Source organism: Crotalus tigris, unplaced genomic scaffold (genome assembly GCF_016545835.1).
Source record: "Crotalus tigris isolate CLP2741 ecotype Arizona unplaced genomic scaffold, ASM1654583v1 scf7180000018690.2240587, whole genome shotgun sequence".
NCBI lineage: Eukaryota > Metazoa > Chordata > Lepidosauria > Squamata > Viperidae > Crotalus > Crotalus tigris.
Genome location: NW_024097149.1, coordinates 501,546 through 522,110, shown reverse-complemented (window position 1 = coordinate 522,110; position 20,565 = coordinate 501,546).

The following is a 20,565-nucleotide window of genomic DNA, read 5'->3' as shown; positions in this document are numbered from 1 at the left end:
CCAATGTCTTTGTTATTCTGAAATTAGATTTCTAAGCTATTGTGATCAACACTGGATAGCTATGCCCTGCTTACAGTTCTGTTAGATTATTGGATTATGTTCTACTTAAGCTACCTTTGAAGAGGACTTGGAAAGTACAGTTGTTGGAATATGCTGGAATGTACTGGGCTCCATACTGGCAAACATTTTCTGAGACTAAGTGTGCAGCAATAGCAATAGCAATAGCAATAGCACTAAAACTTATATACCACTTCATAGTGCTTTACAGCATTCTCTAAGCAGTTTACAGAATCTGCATATTGCCCCCAACAATCTGGGTTCTCATTTTACTAAGCTCAGAAGGATGAGTCACCTTTGAGCTGGTCAGAATCAAACTCCTGGCAGTAAGCTGTGAGTCAGCCTGCAGTACTGCATTCTAACCATTGTGCCACCAGTTCTCCAATGATCAAGCCCCATCTTGGTGTGAATCTGAATGGTCTATGAAGGTCAGCAGAAAAGGTCTTCTTAAAGATGCCTCCACTTGTCTATCATGCCTCTTGGCACTAAATAATAATAATAATAATAATAATAATAATAATAATAATAATAATAATAATAATAATAATAATAATAATAATAATAATAATAAAGTTGGAAGGGACCTTGGAGGTCATCGAGTCCCACCCTCGCTCAGGCAGGAAACCCTACACCATTTCGGACAAATGACTGTCCAGTCTCTTCTTAAAAACTTCCAGTGTTGGTGCATTCACCACTTCTGGAGGCAGGTTGTTCCACTGGTTAACTGTTCTAACTGTCAGTAAGTTTCTCCTTAGTTCTAGGTTGCTTCTCTCCTTGATTAGTTTCCATCCGTTGCTTCTTGTCCTGCCTTCAGGCACTTTGGAGAATAGTTTGACTCCCTCTTCTTTGTGGTAGCCCCTGAGTTATTGGAACACCGGCTGAGTCCTTGGTTGCTGCTTGGAATAAGGCGGCATCAGGGGCGTTAGACCGGATTGCACCTTTGCGACCTCTCCGTGATTGTGGATCCCGGAGGGCACCTTGGTTTACCGAGGAGCTATGGGAGATGAAGCGTCAGAAGAGATGTCTAGAGCGACGCTGGAGGGCTAGTAACTCCGAATCCGACCAGACACTTCTAAGAGCCTATATTAGGACTTATTTAGTGCCGATACGAGTGGCAAAATGTTCGCATTTTTCTGCACTTATTGCGTCTGCAGAATCTCGCCCCGCCGCCCTGTTTAGGGTGACCTGTTCCCTATTTAATGTTCGGGAAGCTGGGAAGCCCTTACAGGGTAGAGCGGAGGAATTTGTGCAATTCCTATCAGACAAAATCGCTCGGATTCGGACAGACGTAGACTCCGATTGGGCAGGGCCTTCTGAGATGACTGGGGCAAGTCTTAGCTCAGTTTTATGGGATGAATTTGAGTCTGTGACCACTGAGGATGTTGACAGAGTGGTGGGAGCAATGAGCGCCTCCACTTGTTTATTGGACCTGTGTCCTTCCTGGTTGGTCTCGGCTGCCAAGGAGGTGACACTAGGCTGGCTCCAGGTGTTGATCAATGCTTCGTTGAGGGAGGGGTCTTTCCCGCAATCCCTGAAGGAGGCGGTTGTGAGGCCCCTGCTCAAGAAGACTACCCTGGACCCGGCTGATTTAAATAACTTCCATCCAGTCTCCAATCTCCCCTTTGTGGGGAAGGTTGTAGAGAGAGTGGTGGCGCTCCAGCTCCGATGGTCTCTGGATGAAGCGGATTATCTAGACCCTTTTCAATCTGGCTTCAGGCCCGGCTTCAGCACAGAAACCGCTTTGGTCGCACTGATGGATGATCTCTGGCGGGCCCGAGACAGGGGTTATTCCTCTATCTTGGTGCTACTTGACCTCTCAGTGGCTTTTGATACCATCGATCATGGTATCCTTTTGCGACGACTCGAAGGGGTGGGAGTGGGAGGCACCGTTTTACGGTGGTTCTCCTCCTACCTCTCTGGCCGGTCGCAATCGGTATTGGTGGGAGGGCAGAGGTCAACCCCGAGGCCCCTTGAATGCGGCGTGCCACAGGGGTCGGTCCTCTCTCCCCTCCTATTTAACATTTATATGAAGCCGCTGGGTGAGATCATCAGACAGCACGGGGTGAGGTTTCATCAGTATGCTGATGATACCCAGTTATATATCTCCTCCCCGAGCTCTCTCAGTGAAGCGGCCGATGTGATGGGCCGTTGCCTCGAAGCCGTGAGGGTCTGGATGGGGGTTAACAGACTCAGGCTCAATCCTGACAAGACCAAGTGGCTTTGGATGTTGCCTCCCAAGGATCATGTCGACTGTCCAGTGTTGACTCTTGCGGGGGAAAATATACCCCCTTCGGAGCAGGTTCGCAACTTGGGTGTCCTCCTTGATCCACAGCTGAATTTGGAACATCAATTGACGGCTGTGGCTGGGAGGACCTTTGCACAAGTTCGCCTGTTGCACCAGTTGCGACCCTACCTGGACCGGGAGGCTCTCCTTACAGTCACTCACGCCCTTGTCACCTCACGTCTGGACTACTTCAACGCGCTCTACATGGGGCTACCCTTGAAAAGTATTCGGAGACTACAGTTGGTCCAGAATGCAGCTGCGCGCTTGATAGTGGGTGCTCCTCGATACACCCACGTTACACCTATCCTCCGTGAGCTGCACTGGTTGCCTATTGGTCTTCGGGTCCAATTCAAGGGGTTGGTCATTACCTTTAAAGCCCTATGTAGCTCAGGGCCAGGCTACTTGCGAGACCGCCTACTACCTCATAGTTCCCTACGTCTGGTTAGATCCCACAGGCTGGGCCTCCTTCAGGCCCCGTCGGCCAAGCAGTGCCATTTGGCAGGGCTGCAGGGGAGGGTCTTCTCTGTGATGGTGCCCACGCTTTGGAACCAGCTCCCCCCAGAGATTAGGACTGCTCCCACCCTGTTGGTCTTCCGTAAGCTACTTAAGACCTGGCTTTTCCGGCAGGCCTGGGGTTTATAAAACCTGATCCCTGGATGACTGTCTTTGCATTGTTTGTTTTGTTATGTTTTATGTGTTTTTTATTGTTAGCCACCCAGAGTCCTTCGGGAGTGGGGCGGCTTATAAATTTTAAAAATAAAATAAATAACACTGCTATCATGTCCCTCCTCGTCCTTCTCTTCATTAAACTAGACATACCCAATTCCAGCAACTGTTCCTTATATGTTTTAGCCTCCAGTCCCCTAATCATCTTTGTTGCTCTTCTCTGTACTCTTTCTAGAGTCTCAGCATCTTTTTTACATCGTGGTGACCAAAACTGGATACAGTATTCCAAGTGTGGCCTTACCAAGGCATTGTAAAGTGGTATTAACACTTCACGTGATCTTGATTCTATCCCTCTGTTAATGCAGTCCAGTATTGTGTTGGCTTTTTTGGCAGCTGCAGCACACTGCTGGCTCATATTTAAGTGATTGTCCACTAGAACTCCAATATCCCTCTCACAGTTACTAGGATTGGATATATCTATCCAAGCTTTGGACTAGAATTGCGTGAAACCTTCCATTTTAGTGATCTTTACTAGAATTTGTTTTTCATTTTGGACTGTTAGCTGCTTGGGGTGTGGTAAGCATTTGAATAACTCTTCTCTCTGCTCAGAATAGTTAGAGAGAAACTTCCTTCATCAGAAGGAGCAGAGTTTAAGATAAAAGGAATAGGAGATACCAAGGGATATCTGTCTTTTATTGCTGCTGTTCTTCCTACTCTTTGATGGAAATGATTGTCTTCATTTTCTGAATATAATGGAAAATGTTTCTTTGGATCTTGGTAAGCCTGTAAATAAATTTAAAAAAAACCGAAAAGGGCAAAGTTTGAAAAAGCAGTGTATAAACGATATAGAGATGTGTGAGAGAAGTAAAGATGATTTGCAAAGATAAAAAGTTGTGGAGTATAGTTAATGGTGTTGATGCTCATTAGTCCTAGCAATGCTTCCTTCTTTTATTTTTACTTTCTTTGGCTTAGTGTTTCTTAAAAAAAAATTCTGCACTGTGCGTAATGTTACTTACTCTGGAAAGGAACGTATAAATGTACGACGTATGTAAATATGAGATAGATGGGATTCAAGACCCCTGAATGCGTCTTCTTTTTGCAGAAAAAGATATTTTAAGTGCCCACATGATTATACTTTGTGTTCTTAATTAAGTGCATTCCAATTTGTGAAATATAAAAGTGAACCCTGCAGTTTAATGGCATGCATTTTGAGTGTTTTACCGGAAGGCTTGGATTTAGCTGAAGATATTATTATCTGAGCCGAGTGAACTCTATTCATTTTTCTTTTTAATTATATGCTTGAGTCTTAGAAATGCAACCGTTCCAGCAAAGATGAGTATTTTTCTTCATTGAATGCAGTTTTTTACCACCCATCTATAGAAAATGCACTTCAAACAAGCGAATTTGGGGTCATCTGTTGATTCATTCCAACCACAGTGTATTAATGCCAAATGATCTCTCTGTCCAATCATGTCTGAGACTGTGGAAAAGTAGTACTAAGCTCCATAAGCGAATCCTAAGTATTGAGTTTAATAGTGAAATACAGGTAGTTGTGGACTTAAAACCAGTCACTCAGTGACTCTTCAAATTGCAACAGCCCCCAGAAAGGTACTTATGACCTGGCTTTGAAGTTCTGACAGTTTGGTTCCTGCCCCAAAGTTACGTGTTTTATTTTGGGCTGCATTTTATATCCATTTGCAGCATCCTGGGGTCACATGGCCATGATTTTACAACATATCTTTGCCAGAAAACCAGCGTTTATTTTCAGTTTCTGGCAAAAAGAAAAGAAAAGAAAAAACAGCCTTTGTGGATAATGGGTTCACCTAACAATCAAGGTGTTTGTTTAACGACTGCTATGTTTGCTTTACAAACACTACATTTTCCTAACACTCTACACAAAATGTTGTTAAATCAGATTGGTCATATGGGTGTCTCGACTTACAACCATCATAATATACTATGGAAATTCTCAGCTCCCTTACAGTTGCAAGTTGAAGACTAACTGTATTTGCAAAAAAAAAAAAAATCCATAGTTGAATCATTTGCAACATTAACTTTTATGAGGAGGGGAGAAAGGGGGAAGGGAGGGGAAGGGAGGGGAGGGCAGGAGGGGAAGAGAGGAGAGAAGAGGGGAGGAGAAAAGGAAAGAAATTCCCCCAATGTATAAATATGACATTAACGGTAAGATGGATCAATTTTAGAGCAGCTAATATAGCAAACCAACTTCCAGCTAAATGAGAATATTCCACAAGGAGATAAATTGTTTTGTTGCAAATTGTTTCTTAAGGCTCTAATTAGAGGATTTTGAAATATACAGCAGGCTTGTAATGGCCTTCTTGATAAACAGAATGTCTGGTACACAGTGGGGATTTGTGCTAATATGATATTATTTCTGCATTAACCACAAAAACGGCATCATGTATTCTGAATATATCATATTGCTTCAGCTGCTGATTTGAAGCTATGCTGGGGGAAAATTTTCCCGCTCCCTCTCTCTTTCTCACACACATTTATACAATACAGGAGACATAAGTAATTATATCAGTTTCAATTTCTCTCCATTTCTTATGTTTGTGAATCTGTCAGTTTTGGACTGTAGCACTTCAGAGTATAATTTTGAGAAATTCACACTATAAATGTGCTTTAAGCAAATACATTTTTTTTGTTTCCACTGTTGCTTAATGTACATTTTTATTTCCCATTATGCATTTTGTTCATCCTTTTCATGAATATAGGGCTGTTTTTGGCAGATCTCCCCTAACATATTGTTTGTGGAGGTTTGACGGATTTGTTTGTTTGTTTGAATTGGCAAGGTGCCTTGCAAAATTCAGAAAAGCAGAGATTTCAAAGGAGAATTAAACGTCAATGTGCATTTTGGGTGAAAAATTCAAAATTTGCCTTCACGTGTGAATTGCCATCCTTCCCCATAACTGCTCCTCAGGCTCATTTTGGCTACCTCAAGTATACATTTTCTATGTTTATAATGAATGAAGAAGACTAGAAGTATTTAATGGATCTGATATAGCCTGGGAAGATTATATTTCAGATACAGGTAGTCCTTAACTTATGACCACATCTGAGCCCAAAAATTTATGTTGCCAAGTGAGAAATTTGTTAAGTGAGTTTTGCCCCTTTCTACGACTTTTTTCACCACTTTTTTCAAGTGAATCACTGCAGCTCTTAAATTGGTAACGTTCCCCATTGACTTTGCTGGTCAGAAAGTCACAAAAGAGAAACACATGATTCCAGGACACTGGAGGCATCATGAGTCAGTTGTCAAGCATCCAAAGGTAAATCACGTGACCATGCTGCAACAGTCATAAGTGTGAAAAATAGTCATAGGTCACTTCTTTCAGTGCTTTTATAACTTTGGTCACTAGCTGAACTGTTATAAATCAAGGACTACCTATATTACTAGAGACTATGCACAAAGGCATCATGATGGAGTCAAATTGACAGGCGCAATTGAAACATTTGTAATGGGCAGAAAGAATTTATTTATTTAATTTACAGTGTGCTAGTTTCATTGCTAGTTCATTCAGTTCATGCTCATGCAGTATGCAGGGTGCACCACACACAGAGCAGTTAATGGTGTGTCAAAATCATCCAGGGCTTTTTTTCTGCCTGTTTGTCCCTTGTATTCAAGCTGGTGTGGTGCCAGTCAGTTTCTTGCTTCCACCAAAAGAATGGCTTTGAGGAACAGAAGGAAGAGACACAATCAAGGCAACAGATAAAATAATAGCAATACCAATAGCACTTTGATTTATATACTGCCATATAGTGCTTTACCTCACTCTATGGGCAGTTTACAACATCAAGATATTGCCCCCAACAATCTGGGTCCTCATTTTACCAACCTCAGAAGGATGGAAAGCTGAGTCAAACTTGAGCCCGTTGGGATCGAACTCCAGGCTGTGAGCAGAGTTAACCTGCAATGCTGCATTCTAACCACTGTGTCACCAGGGCTCTAGTAGTCCCAGGCAGAAATGTTATTTGTGAAATAACTCTCCTTGGTTTTCACAAAGCTAAAGAGAGGAAACAGGATATCAGCCCTTCAAAGTAGATCAGAACAGAGAATGTTATAAATATTGATACTATTTTATGGTGAGGTTACAGTAACAAAATCTGGCAAGTCTGAATGAACTTTCCCATTCCCTCTCTTTATCTTTGTGAAAACTAGAGAGTGTTCTGTCTAAAATGCTTTCTCAAATTACATTTCTGTCCTGGGTTCAGATTTCTTTTATCTGACTGTTGCTTCTTCCTCTTCCTCAAGCTTATTTCTTCTTTCCATTACACCTTTGGAATAGTTCTCCATCAAATTCAGGATGGCCCCCTGTTTGTTAACTTTCAAGAAAGGGATAAAAAAAATTGTTTTCCACCAGGATTTTGCAGTACTAAGATACAACGTATGGTAAACCCTATTTATTTTATTCAGTTGTCTGTGTTTTATTAAACATTGTATTTTAATGATATTGTATTTCTAAAAAATGTTTATATTGAGGCAACAGGCATTTTGCAAAATAAATATTACAGGGGGGATTCATCAACCAGTGGTAGAATATATTGTTTTATCGAAGGCCGCAATATTCATTCACTTTAATCAAAACAAACCAAAAGACCAGGTAGCTTTTGATCATCATTGTATCAAAGCAGATAACATTGGCTTGCTAGATGAAAAGTCCAGCTCACGGGTCTTCAGACTTGGCCCTTTTATGACTTGTGGACTTCAACTCTGAGAATTCCTCAGCCAGCGTGCCTGGCTATGGAATTCTGGGAGTTGAAGCCCACAAGTCATAAAAGGGCCAAGTTTGAAGACCCCTGGTCTAGCTCGATCTAAGGCAGTTAAATTGCCTGATTGCAAATAGATTTGGAAGTGAGAGTCTGAATTTTTACATAGTAGTTATCATCAAAGACACATTGATCTACAACCAGCCTAAGAACTCCACAGAATCCAAATCAATCACACAGCCAACAGGAAACATCACCAACCCACAACCAATCCATGCAAGCCCCCTCTTTCCTCCTCCCAGATTCAATGACCCTGACCTGATATAATCTTCCCATCACAAGACCCTGATAATTCACACCCTGACTTCCCCATCACAACACCCATCACAAGCCTCTCTCTGATGACTCACACCTGATCCATCACAAGACCCTCACTTGATATGCCCACACCTGAAGACCTTATAAGCAGAAGAGCACTGACACAGACATCCCCCTAAACCAGTGATGGTGGACCTTTTACAGACTGAGTGCCCCCAAACTGCCCCCCCACCCCTGTCCCTGCCCCACTCTATCTGCTGGGCCACCCATCACCTCCACCGCCCGCCACAGATCACCCAGGCAGCCCAGCAGCACCATGGTGGCCACGCCCTCCGCCCGTGCCCCGCAGCATCATCTGCGTGTGATGGGGCACAAGGACGGAGTCTTGTCCCCACTGCCCGGCTACAATGTCCTTGGCTGCGCTGCTTTGTGTGGGTCGCGGCTGGGGGCAAATCTCTGGGGGGCTGCTGGTGAGGAGGGGCCCATGGGAGGAGGCGAGGCTGGGGTGACGGTGTGTGTGCCCACAGAGAGGGCTCCGAGTGCCGCCTCTGGCACACGTGCCATAGGTTTTCCATCACTGCCCTAAACTCTGCTGAAGATGTTACCTAGCCTGGTAACGAAATGATCAGAAACCAACTACAAGCTCCCAGAACAAATCTTCACCCTTATCCTATACCCAAGCTACAGATATTCACCACTATTGCAAACAGCACGTTATTTATTTATGAAATTTCTGTACATGTTGGCCATAGCATGCCATGCTTTAAAGTGAAATTCAGCCCTTTTTGTATGCAATGGCTAAATGCAACCTCCAGACACCTTATCTGTCTTGACATCAAGTGCATATCTGGTAAGAGGGAGGTCAAAGAGCAGAGGAGCCATTGCTTTCACATGCTCCTACAGTTTTTCAAAGCACCAGCTTGTGTCTTAGGCTATGTCATATGCATAAAGACTGTGATGAATGGAGGAGAAATTTCCTAATGTTGAACAACAATATCAGTTAGGAAACAGAAGCCCGAATTCTCATAATTAACTAATATGCAAACAGCAGCTTCTTTTCAGAACATCTGGCTTATTTGTGAGGGTAACTTTAACAAGGATAAGCAGTCCCTCTTTGGAAAAAAATGGTCACTTGATTAAATATTAGTTCATTACAAACTCCAAAGGATCTGCTGTCTATGTATACCCTGATACATAGACACATCATAGTTGTGTCATGCCTCAAATTTCTAAATATTTAACCGGGTGTCTATTGTAGCAACAAGAAGAAACAAGATGGAAATTGTGAAAACAAAGAAAAACAGCAATCTGGCTACCTCTCAGCATTCTTCTGCAGGCACTTCTCCAAAACCATCCACACCAGATTGACCAAAGACGACACTTCAGGTCTGGCAAGAAGAAACAGATTTTCTGCCAAATTGATTGGCGCATATTTGCAGGAGGAAAAATTGAGCAGGACAGAATTCTTTAAAATTATACAAACTCTTCAGATGTTTTGAAGCTAGAAAACATTTTGTGGAACTTTATGGGGATAGATTACATCAATATTGGTCATAAGGTTTCTCCTGTTAGTTTGTTGGCAACAAGTAATGAAGAGTCTCATGTCATCCTAAAATAGAAGTCCACAATGAGTGCCCTGCATCCCCCTTCTTTGTATATCCTGGTGTACCCCCTGACCAAAAATCAAGGATATTTTCCATCATTTCTAGGAAGGAATTACAACAGCAATAGCAATATGCGTCCTCCCAGGTATTTAATCTAGTGTTCTCTCCACTGCAGCTTCCTTTCCAAAATGTTAGCTGCCCCCTATTTCAAATATTAATGTAATTACTGGCAAGCATTTGTAAACAGCATGCCACAAAATTAATCCATTTTCTGGCACGTATCCTGAACTGAAGTGGACAAATGTTCACAGAATACAATAAGCCGCAAAAAAAAAACATACCAATGGTATTGCTTACCAAGTTAGCAGATCAGGTGAATGTATCTGCTGGCTTTTTAACTGATATGGTAACTTTGCTGTGGTCTATTGTAGTCTGTAGTTCTTATTGTCAGGCTTTTCTAAATGATTTTTAGCAATGTGATTGTCACAGTGGAATGGCAGAAGACTATCAAAATGCATCAATTCTTGTTAATACCTTAATTAATTGTTAATATCTAATTCGTATTAATGCACTCATTGAAGCAGAGGTCCCCCTACAAATTCACACCATGTCATTTTGATCTTTCTTCTTCAGCTTCACCCTTAGTTAGGCTTATGAGATCAAAGATCCTTGGATCAAGGAGCAGGGAATGACTCTAGTCAAAAATTTACTGAGTTGTGGTTGTTTGTTGCGAAGTTGTGTGTCCGACCTTTCGTGACCCCATGGACAACGTTCCTCCAGGCCTTCCTGTCCTCTACCATCTTCTGGAGTCCATTTAAGCTCACGCCTCCTGCTTCAGTGACTCCATCCAGCCACCTCATTCTCTGTCGTCCCCTTCTTCTCTTGCCCTCCATCTTCCCCAGCATTAGGCTCTTCTCCAGTGAGTCCTTCCTTCTCATTAGGTGGCCAAAGTATTTGAGTTTCAACTTCAGGATCTGGCCTTCTAAAGAGCAGTCAGGGTTGATCTCCTCTAGGACTGACTGGTTTGATCGCCTTGCAGTCCAGGGGACTCGCAGGAGTCTTCTCCAGCACCATAATTCAAAGGCCTCCATTCTTTTGTGCTCAGCCATATAGTCCAACTTTCACAGCCATATATTGCAACTGGGAAAACCATGGCCTTGACTATATGTACTTTTGTTGGCAGGGTGATGTCTCTGCTTAATGAAGGGCTAGGAACAATCCACATTCTACAAACTTCTCCATCCATATTCAACAGCACGTTTCATTGAATTTAATAAGATATACATCAGAAGAAAGCAGGCAGGATACCATTGTATCATAAATTGCATTATTTGTTCATACATGTAAAAATAGCAATAGCACTTAGTCTTATATACTGCTTCACAGTGCTTTACAGCCCTCTTTAAGCAGTTTACAGAATCAACGTATTTCCCCCCATTTTACCCATTTTACCGACCTCAACAGGATGGAAGTCTGAGTCAACCTTGAGAATCAAACTGCTGGCAGTCAGCAGAATTACTGCATTCTAACCACTGCACCACCATAGCTGTTCCTTTTTAGGAACCTCAATAAAAAAAAATCTAAATAATTTCAGATTGTCTGTTGATCCTTTGCTGCCCATATTATCATGCCTTGTTATCTGACCTGTGGATCATTGCATACAGTGTGGAGGTTATCAGAGTCTGCAAGAGAGTTTGTGAGCCACCCTGTACTGTATGCCCTTTATAGGCTTTTGATTTAATTTGTAAGCATGTATTAACTTTCATATCTATGTGCCCGTGTACAGTGGTGGGATTCAGCCAGTTTGCACCACTTTGGCAGAACTGGTAGCTAATCTTTTGTTGCCCAGGCCCAGAATGGACTTCCGGAAGCGGCATCCACGCAGAGAACCGGTTGTTCACATGCCTTCGAGTCAGTGTTGATTCCTGGTGACTGCCTGGACAAGTCCCTGCAGTTTTCTTGGCAATATTTCAAAATTTCATTGTCTCATTCCTAGGGCTGAGAGAAAGTGACTGGCCCAAGCTCACCCAGTTGACTTTGTGCCTAAGGCAGGACTACAACTCATAGTCTCCCAGTTTCTAGTCTGGTGCCTTGACCAAAATGACTCTTATCAACTATTACTTATCCTAGTAATTAAACCTAAAGGCATACTTTAGACTTTGAGTTCCTTTGCCCACCTCATTCCAGGGCAAAAAAGTGATATTTTATAGCTTATCAACAAGGCCTTGTTCAACATTTGTTCAATCCCCTTGTAGCTGAAAAATCCAAGAAGCGAAAACCCCACGAGGAGCAGATGGCAGTCATGGCCAGGAAGACCTTTGCACAACTACAGGTTGTGCATCAGTTATGCCCTTTTCTGAACCAACAATCCCTATTCACAGTCACCCATGCCCTAGTCATCTCCTGTCTTGACTACTGCAATGCACTTTACATGGTGCTACCCTTGACAACTATCTGAAAGCTTCAGTTGTTTCAAAATGCAGCAGCCCACATGATTTTGTGCAAGTCTAGATTTGCACGTGTCATTTCTATTTCAGGAGCTTCATTGGCTGCCCAGTTCCAACTCAAAGTGCTGCCTGTCATTTTTAAAGCCCTACATGGCCTGAGAACAAGTTATTTGAAGGACCATTTTCTTACTTATGTCTATCCCAATCACCAGGCTGAAGAAGCAGGGCATGTACAGAGGTACACCCTTAAGGAGCCATGATAGCGCAGTGATTAGAATGCAGTATTGTAGGCTAATTCTGCCCACTGCCAGGAGTTCAATCCTGACCAGCTCAAGGTTGACTCAGCCTTTCATCCTTTTGAGGTTGGTAAAATGGGGACCCAAATTGTTGGGGGGGGGGCAATATGCTGACTCTGTAAACCATTTAGAGATTGCTGTAAAGCACTGTGAAGTGGTTTATAAGTCTAAGTACTATTGCTATCGGGTGGGACCAATGAGAATGGTATTCTCCATGGTGGCTCCCTCTCCATGAAACATTATCCCTGTGGAAATAAAATTGGCCCTCAGTCTGACAACTCTTTCAAAAGGTTTTGCCAACAAACCTGGAGCCCTCACAGTGATATGGGCAATCAAGTAGTTCAGGGGTGTCAAACTCAATTTCATTGAGGGCCGCATCAGCATTGTGGTTGCCCTCGGGGGGCCAGGTTGGTGTGGGTGCAGCCTACTGGGTGGGTGTGGATGGAGTGGGTGTGGCCTACTGGGTGGGTGTGGATGGAGTGAGTGTGGCCTACTAGGTGGGCGGGGCCAGCTCTACATCATTGGTGTCAAGGATGCCTATGGGGGCCTTGGCAGGAGTGGGACAGATCTGAGGGTCTCTGGCAGAAGGGGGTGGGAATGGGGCAAGCGCCAAGGCATGATCCATTTCTTCATTCCTCACAAAGGGTGACAACTCCCCAGCAAGCACCCAGGGGGCGGGGCCAATGCAGCAGGGGCTGGTTCCTCACTGTTTCTAGACGGCCTTGTGGAGCTAAGACTGAATGCATTTCAGCATAGATGGCCACCACAAAATTGTACATTGTCTCCTGGCCAGTCTGGGCCAGGGCCAAGGCAGCGGGAGCCATTCCCTCACTGTTTCCAGGATGGCTTCGCGGGCCACATGAAACCACTCCACGGCCGCATCCAGCCTGCAGGCCTTGTGTTTGACATGTCTGAAGTAGTTGGTTTGATTGTTGTTATTGGGTGGGGTTGGATGGGTAGAGGTTTATTGGATTTTGTATTTGGAGTTTTATTTCTGTAAGCCATCCAGAGTCACAAATACTTCACCGACTCTATATTGTTTTATTTTTTTCATACCAGCTCGTCCACAATTTTGCACATAAAAAGTAATGTCAGTAAGAACTGTCTTGGCTTGAGCTGATCTATTGCAGCATGGGGGGGAGGGTGGCTCTTTACGCACAGAGAAAAATCCTGATGTCTTAAATTAATAATTCTTGCCAAGAAGTACACGAGAGATTGACATCTGTGGCTGGTTAACTCATTTCTAAAATTGTGATATCAGCTTTATCTCACTAGGACTGCAGCAGCTGGTGCTAAGAAGACAGATTAAGTCCCGAAAATAAATAAATAAGTCAGAGGCAGTGTGAAGGGTTTTTTTTTTCTTCCTTCTTAATTTTCATAATTAATTCAGCTCACCAAATTTCAATTTCTTCAGGGATGAAAGAATACTCACTGATTAATCTTTATGTCAGAGTGGGTTAAAAAAAAGAGCCAACAGATCAGCCCTAAGTCAAGTTCAATAAAAATGTTTCTGATTAATTAAAAATAAAAGCCAACAAATTTTCCATTTCTGTTTTTAACAGTGCAATTAAAAAACAGCAATCACTGACCCTGGAAAACAATATCCTGATGCAACCAAAACCATTAATGTTGTCTCTTAAGTCAACAACTCCACTCCTGATTAATTTTGCCCATTCAAAGTTTCCATATAGCATCAGAGACATGGCTTGGGTCTGCTTTAGCCTTAATATTTGAGATGAAGGCTGCCTTCAGCAACATGGCTTTCCTTGAAGTTTCCTTTCTTCTATTGTTGGAAAAACCATTGTTTGTGTTTGAAATGTATCCTTTCCCCTGGTAATTCAAATGAAGCCTCCAGCCCAAACACAGAGTGGACAAAATATGGAATCTCCTGCAAATGACATGCTTCATATGCCATCCTGAACATCAATCAGTCTTTGCTGACATCAATTTTGCGTACTATGGTCCCAATTAGTAATGGCCGTTTTGATAGGAGATGTGCATTTCACATCAAATTCTACCTCGGTGGCAGGTCTTTGGCTTGAGAAAACTGTGGGTGTCTATTAACTAAATGAATATTCATTAATCCATTAATTAAATGGGTATCCATTAAATATTATTCTCAGGGGAGGTCAAGGAGTGCAAATGATGAGATTGGCATTGGGTCATCACCAATGTTGTGCCATCATAACATCAATTGCATGTATGCAAATGGTAAAGCACATGTAGTGCAATTGTGAAACATTACTTTTAACATTTTTAAGGAAAGAGCTCTATTCTGTGGAAATCTCCAATAGATATTCTGATGATTTTATTATATTGCATATGACTAGTGGTGGGATTCAGCCAGTTCGCACCACTTCAGCAGAACCGGTAGCTAATTTTTTGTTGCCGAGGCCCAGAATGGACTTCAGGAAGCGGCATCCATACAAAGAACTGCTTGTTCACCACTGCATATCATCCAGAATCTTTAAGCTTAAAAAAATGCAAATAACGTAAACAATGGTCACTTCAATATTCACATGAATTACTTTACTTTACTTACTGGTGAAATTTGAGAGTTGAAATCCACAAGTCTTAAAGTGGCAAGGTTGGACACCTCTGATTTAGATGATTTATTTCCCTCTGAAACATGGTCTGCTGCAATGTTCTACTCATCCATCTCCTCAACAGCCTTGTGATGATGGTCACTATGGCTCCAATCTGACAGGCAGAAAACTAAGGCAAATTAAGCAATTTGCCTGGGCAACGTGATAAATCAGGTATTATATACAGGGCTTTTCAACCTTTTCACCCATTGTACCCCTTTTAGGGTATGGCAACATCCGAGTACCACCAGTCGTCTAGCAAGGTGTCAAAAACTTGATGATCAAAAAAAAAAAAGGAAAAAAGTGATAAAGTACGGTAGTCCTCAACTTACAACAGTTCGCTTAGTGACTGTTCGAAGTTACAGTGGCACTGAAAAAAGTGCCCCCAAGCCACAGCTGAGCAAGACAGTGCCAGGCAGCGCTCTTCCTCCTGTCCAAGGTTTTCATTCTTGTGAGCATTTCTGTTAAGGATTGGCAGTGGAGGTGGGGTGGGAGGTGTTTGGTTTTTATTCCTCCCGTCTGCTGGGTGGTTGCAGCAGGTTTTGGTCACTTCACATGACCCTGGGACACTGTGATCGTCATAAATATGAATCAGTTGCCAAGCCTCTGAATGTAAATCACAAGACCCTGGAAATGCTGCAACATTCCAGCTGATCGGCGCTTCTTCTGGGCTCAGCAGAAGCGTCAGGATCAGTGCTCCTTTCCAGCTGATTGGTGCTTCTTCAGGGCTCAGCAGAAGCACCAGGATCAGCTCCAAGCTCCAGCTGGAGCCTGGCTCTGATCCTGGCGCTTCCACTGAGTCCTGACAGCCCCAAAGAAGCGCCGATCAGCTGGAAAGCAGCACTGATCCTGGCGCTACCACTCAGGCTTGTGCGGTGCTGCTACCGGTTCATCTCATTCCCCTCCCCTCTACCACTTTTCTAGGATGGTTGCGTACCACCTGCCAGGTGCCAATGCACCACAGGTGGTACCCGTACCACTGGTTGAAAAGCCCTTATATATACTGTAGGTTGCCTTCTTCTTAATCCTTTTTCTCAGTCCTAAGATCAGGGCAAAGTGACTATATCTCATCTCTGCTTTGTGACCTGCCCTAGCTTCCAAACAGTTCCCAGGGGCAAACCCAGATACTTCTTATAACCTATAACAGTGATGGCGAACCTTTTAGAGACCGAGTGCCCAAACCGCAACCCAAGACCCACTTATGTATTGTTGGGTGCTGGGTGGGCATGGCCCATTGGGTGGGCATGGCTGCGGTGGTAATGGTATACTGGGTGGGACTAAAAGTTCAATCAATCAATTCCAACTTTGTGAGATCTTTTTTTTTCCCCAGGAGAAGTTGAAATTGAAATTGATTGATTGATTGGTATACTGATGGGACTAAAAAGTTCAATCAATCAATTCCAACTTTGTGAGATCTTTTTTTTTCCCCAGGAGAAGTTGAAATTGATTGATTGATTTTTTTTTTTTTTTTGCACACGGCAGCGGAGGCCTAAAGCTAAACGGTTTACAGAGAGGGCTCTGAGTGCCACCTGTGGCACGCATGCCATAAGTTCGCCACCACGGACCTATAATTATAGTGACTATACATATATGGTCCATTATTGTTGTAAGACTTTAGATTTATTTAATGTAATTATTTATTTTCTTGGTTTTGCTCTTGAACTTTCCTATGTAAAGCAAAGTTATAAACACAAATCATTTTTCCTTATCTTGAGGAACCTCTTTCAGATTTGCCCTTTTTTCAGGTTTGTCCTTTATTTTCTTAAGACTCTTTATAAAGCCCTACATGGCACAGGGCCAGGATATTTGTGAGACTGTCCGTCTTTATTTCTCTTTGCTCAATCCAGAACTGTCAGAGTTGGCATCTTCCAGATCTCCTCATTAGGCAATGTCATTGTCTCCATGACCCCACTCCACCAAATCAGAAGTTGAAAAACCATTCCGGGGAGGGAATGACCAGCTTTAAAATTACCATCTGTGGGAAACCCACCATCTTTTCAGTATAGTGCCTTCTGTGCTCTTAATTTTTTTAAAAAATCTGTATTTTAGTCACATCGATTTGGCTTTAACTCTTTTCTATAGGTTCAATTTACTACATTTGGTATAGTTATTAGCATTATGCTGGAAAACATTTGTTAGATTTCATTGTTTTTGTAAGCCATTATCAGCAAGCCTGGAATAGTTTGGAGGAAGGAAGGAAGGAAGGAAGGAAGGAAGGAAGGAAGGAAGGAAGGAAGGAAGGAAGGAAGGAAGGAAGGAAGGAAGGAAGGAAGGAAGGAAGGAAGGAAGACTATCTGCTTTAATTTCAAGAATTTTGAGGAGTGAGAGATTTGCCTGCAACATTCTTGTTATCTGCTCAGCCTGAAGCAAACCTCAGAGCCTTTTTTTCACACTTCCTGACTATTAATAAGTTTCTCACTTTAATCAAAAATAGATAGTAGAACCAGCTCGTTGATTAAAATTAGTGAGAAACCTGGTTCTCTCAATCAAGTCTTTGTTGAAACATAAATATTCTATGTTATGTCCGCCAAGTTGGGGCAGATAGATTCCCAGAACAGATGTGGCCAATTAACAGGATCCCTTGTCAGGCTGCTGAAATAGCTGGTGTAAGTACTCCACTGCCCCTGTTATCCTGGCCAAGATACTAATATTGCATTTGGCAGGTTGGGTTGTAGGTTGGTGACAGGAGGGGAGAGAAGGGAAGGAGAGAAGCTCCAATTTTTTCAGGTTATTTTTATGAGCCAAGATTCAGTCCAATTGGGATCTGATTGTACAAGGGTTACTCTCTGAATAAGGAACATAAGAAATGATCAGTCTGCTTGTTCATATAACCCACCATTTTTAATACTGATTACTGATAATTTGCTCAGGACAATCGTCTATCCATCCCTTGCTGCCCAAATATGTTTTCTGTAGCTTCAAAGATAGGGTCCAAGTTAAGAGATCTGCATGCATCAGCTGAAAACAATAATGTCATTACAAGTTTTGGAAAGTATTGGACTTCAGAGATGCTTTTCCAAAAGGCAACTGGACCTTTATGGTTTTTTTCTTTGAAAATGCTTTGCTTATCATCCAATTGAAGAAGCTCCTTGGGTGAGAATTGTAATGTTTTCAAGGAAAAAACCCAGAAAGTCTAGAAAGTCAACCATGATCTGGATGATTGAGAATCTCCATAGACATAGTGAAATTCAAATAAAGATTTTAATTGAGGATTAGGCAACCTGAAACCATCAAAACTTTGCATAGCCTTCAAATTTTCTCCTCTGATGGATCTCGTTTTCCTTCAAATCTTTTTTATTGGAACATGTTGAACAGATGATTGGCTTCCTTTTTCTGATGTTCATGGTAGCTGCAGCGTGTTTGTGCTCATCTAAATAATGTTCTTATACAGCTTCTCTTGTGGGAGGTGGGGTTGTTATTTTGGAAGTGGAATACTTGATAGATATGGGTAGTTTTACATAGACTTGTGTTTCTAATAAGCCATCACTGGCTCTGCTGATGAGGATAGCTAGAAAGGGTAGTGTGTTCTCATTTTCTTCTTCCCTTGTGAATTTTATTCCTTTGAAATATTGTTGCTGGTTTTATGTGTGTTCTCTAATTGGTCCTTTTTTATTATGACAAAGGTGTCATCTATATACCAGATCCATCCATTGCTTGTGTTGTATCTATGGGAGTGCTATAGATTTCAGGTGTTGCATTAAGGTCTCTGAAAGTGGTAATCCCATGAGTTCATTTGTTTATATATTTGTCTGTTGAACTAAAAGTATGTGGTTAGGGGAAAATTTGATACGATCCATGGGTATTTCACTCTTGGTGAATTTCCTTAGGTCAGGTATGCTATGTAATACTCCTGTCATGGATACTTTGGCTAATTCTGAGTCTATGAATATGAAAACTGCTGGGACATCAAACAGAGCATGAGTTCATTTTTCTCTATTGTTACATCTTTAATTATTTGAAGGTACTTTGATAGGGAGTTGTTGCAGTATTCACTTCCCTCAGTAAAGTGTTCCAGCTTTTTTGTCAATTCATACCAATGTAGTAGGTTGGGGTTCCTGGTAACGAAATCCTGTTGAGGATTTTTTAGATACCATGAAAACATTAGGAGAAGCATGATCCATTTTGTGAGACTCTTCTCAGACCAGATATGGTCTATGAGTGCCTGATTCCATTGCTTTGTTCTTAAGACTACTTGTATTCCTGTTTGTCTTCATTCTGAGAATTGTTGCTTGGCAAAGACTTCTGGAGATTCTCTTTATAATGCATGCAATTCCAAGGATTTGTAGGGAAGGAGAAATTAACATATATTTCATTATGATCTGTCAAGTAAAACTGACAAAAAAGAGTGCACAGTGCTTGCTTCAGGTATTTTTAATATGAGCAACATAATGGGGATCAGCTTGGATACTCTTGAGGAAGTCAACAAGATTTTGCAGAGCTGTATCGTTTTGTCATCTTTGGTTCCGCTGCCTCCGTCCACAGAATGCTGATGAAATGAAACCCCATGCCCACATTGTGGTGAACCTTGGCGACCCAACAGGTTGCCCGAAATGGGAAAATGCTAGCAATGAGTCATTGCCAGTTCTTGCATGCTGACTGTGTGGGACGCAAATTGCTTTTATATGCTGAAAATCGCAGATCTTGCTAACAGTTCCACTGATGCATCCCACATCAAGGGAGGGGGGAGTGTACACACAGTGCTTTGCCTTGCTGCAGCTGTGAGAGAGGCAATCTCCCGTATGGCTATTAGCAAAAATACCATCAATGTGATACAGTAATGAAGATATGGGAGCTCTCCAAAGATATGGGACCCATCACTCCCTCTGAATTCAATCAACCTTAAGAGTTGTTGTTCTGAGGAATACAGTGTCAGGTCTTTGAGATAGCTAGGACAGGAAATAGACTCCACAAGATATACCCTCCACGTAGCAATAGCAATAGCGCTGGGACTTCTATACCATTCCGTGGTACTTTACAACCCTCTCTGAGTAGGACATTGCCCCCAACAATTTGGATCCTCATTTTACCGACCTCGGAAGGATGGAAGGCTGAGTCAACCTTGAGCAAGTCAGGATTGAACTCCTGGCTGTGGGCAGAGTGAACCTGCAATGCTGCATTGTAACCATTGTACCACCACAGCTCCTTAGACAGATGTTATGTGATATCTCTGTTTTGTGAGCTACACTGGTTTGAGGTGTGATTCAAGGGTCTATGGTCTCAGGCCTTGGGTAGAAGATGGACCCCTGTTTCAGACTTGTATGTTGTCTCGAATGCCTTTTTTGTAACTATCCTGTAATTATTTTGAATTAATGTTTACTGCATTCTTATTTATTTGGTTTTGCATTGTTTCCATACTTCGTGAGCCACCTAGAGTCATTTGATGTTGAGCAACATCAAAAATTGAATAAAATAAAATAACTTGCAAACAGGTCTAAACAAATTGAACCACAGCATAATACTGGCCCCCACTACAGTCTGCCAGAAAGGAACTGCCCCAAATTGCCAGAGTTAATAAACCATGTTATAGCTTAACATGAAGGTTGGGTTTATATAAAATATTGACTGTAACACTGAACATAA